The sequence below is a fragment of the Ceratotherium simum genome, chromosome 1, assembly GCF_057802395.1.
Source record: "Ceratotherium simum simum isolate JZ-2026a chromosome 1, ASM5780239v1, whole genome shotgun sequence".
In the NCBI taxonomy this organism is placed as follows: domain Eukaryota; kingdom Metazoa; phylum Chordata; class Mammalia; order Perissodactyla; family Rhinocerotidae; genus Ceratotherium; species Ceratotherium simum.
The window spans coordinates 33601881-33604323 of NC_141900.1; positions in this window are offsets into that span (position 1 = coordinate 33601881).

A 2443-nucleotide genomic window follows, 5' to 3' on the forward strand; every position below is an offset into this window, starting at 1 on the left:
CCTACACATGGCTTATCAAGCCATGCTGTGGCAGGCGTCTCACATATAAAGTAGAGGAAGATGGGCACGGATGTCAGCCCAGGGCCAATCTTCCTCAGCAAAAAGAGGAGGATTGGCAACAGATGTTAGCTCAGGGCTAATCTTCCTCACCAAAAAAAAAAAAAAAAAAACCACACAAAACCAAACCAAAAACACCTCTTTCCATATATCCCTGATAGAAATGTATTATTGTTCTGTTTAATTTTTGCCAATCTGATGGGAGTAGATTGATGTCTGGTTGATGGTTTACTTTGTATTTCCCTGACTAGTAGAGTTTGAACATTGTTTAATGTTCGCAGCATGTTTCCATTTGCTTCTTTGTAAAAATATCTGCTTCTGCCCGTTGACATTTTTCCTACTGGAAATTTTATTCTTACAATTTGTAAGAGCTTATATATATCTATATATGTATATCTATATCCACATCCATATCTGTATCTCTCTCTCTCTGCATATGTCTACATTACCTACCACTCTATCACTTTTAACTTTAATTTAATCTTTCCCGATAGTAATATTGCCCTTCCTGCCCCTGTTTCGCTTACATTTAGGTTTTTCTGGTATCTTTTTGTCTTTCTCTTCATTTTCCACCTTTCTTTATCCTTTTTCCTGTTTTTTTCTTGTAAACAGCCTGTCCAGGTTTTGTTTCAATTGAGTCTGTGTCTTTTCATGATAGTTTTTGTAGGAGCATTATGTCCTAACCAAAATTCTTGATATTCCTTCCATAGTACTTTATTTGTACTTGATTGTTTACTGTTTCTTTCCCCCTTATTAATTTGTAAATTCCACTATACTTGCTTTTCAATTTTCAGCACTTTATGACATCTGTTTCTCTTCTTTTATTTGAAAACATGATATTCAACATTCCTCTCACCAGAAAGTTCAATTTCCTCACTGCCCCTCTCCAATAAGTAAGATCGTTAGAATAATTTGTCGTCCCTGCTCTTCAACTAGCCTCCTCGGATCCCCTTTGAAATGCTTTTACTTCCTTCCTGTTCCAAACACCTGCTCCCAGGAATTGCTGCGCTTCAGTGCTTTTCATTCATGACTGTTATTAGAACAGCTCTGGCATTATGTCTCTTCTATTTCAGCCTTCCTTATTTTTGCTTATTTTCCATATCCTCAGTTTATCATTAATTTAAATTTAAAGATAGTTACATTGGAAAGTTCATTGCTCATTACTCTTTTCCTCTCTTCTTCATAGGCCCTTATCTTGAGTACTCTGTTCACGTTCATTTATTGTTGAGAATCTTTCCTTAAATCAGATATAGTTTCTTTTTTTTTTTTTTTTGAGGAAGATTGGCCCTGAGCTAACATCTGTTGCCAATCTTCTTCTTTCTCTTTTTTCTCCCCAAAGCCCCAGTAGATAGTTGTATATCCTAGTTGTAGGTCCTTCTAGTTCTTCTCTGTGGGACGCCTGCCACAGCATGGCTTGATGAGCAGTGAGTAGGTCTGTGCCCAGGATCCGAACTAGCGAACCCTGGGCTGCTGAAGCGGAATGCGCGAACTTAACCGCTACAGCACTGGGCTGTATTCAGATATATGAAAAATTCAGATATATTTTCTGAATCCTTGCATAGCCACAAATCTATGGCCGGCATGGGATAGTTGGACTACAGGTCTTTTCTCTCACTGGTCTGTGGATGTCATTCTATCCTCGGATGTTGCAGATGAGATGTTCATTGCCAATCTCGTTAATAGGCAACTTGTTTTTTCTGTCTGAATTCTTGTAATGTTTTCACTTTATCCTTGGAGTTTAGGGATTTCTAGAATGTACCTTGGCAGTGTGTGTGTGTGTATACGTATATATATGCATGTATATGTATATATGTGGTGGTCTAGTGGTTAAAATTCAGCACTGTCACCACCACAGCCCAGGTTCCTTTCCCAGTCAGAGAGCCACATCACTCATCTGTCAGCTGTCATACTGTGGTGGCTGCATGTTGCTGTGATGCTGAAAGCTATGCCACCGGTATTTCAAATACCAGCGGGGTCACCCATGGTGGACAGCTTTCAGTGAAGCTTCCAGACTAAGACAGACTAGGAAGAAGGACCTGGCCACCCACTTCTGAAAAATTGGCCATGAAAACCCTGTGCATAGCAGCAGGGCATTGTCTGTTATAGCGCCGGAAGGTGAAAGGATGGCCCAAAAAGACCAGGCAAGGTTCCACTCTGCCGTATACAGGGTCTCTAGGAGTTGGAATCGACTTGATGGCACTAACAGACAAACACACAAAATATGTATATGTATATATAGGTATGTATGTGTATATATATGTATAGATGTATTTTATCAGTCCTTCCTGGAAATTTTTGAGGTCTTTTCTTCAGCTTTGGGAAAAATTATTCTATTATTTCTTTAATTATAACCTGTTCCTTCTTTTATTTCTGGAACATCTGTTTG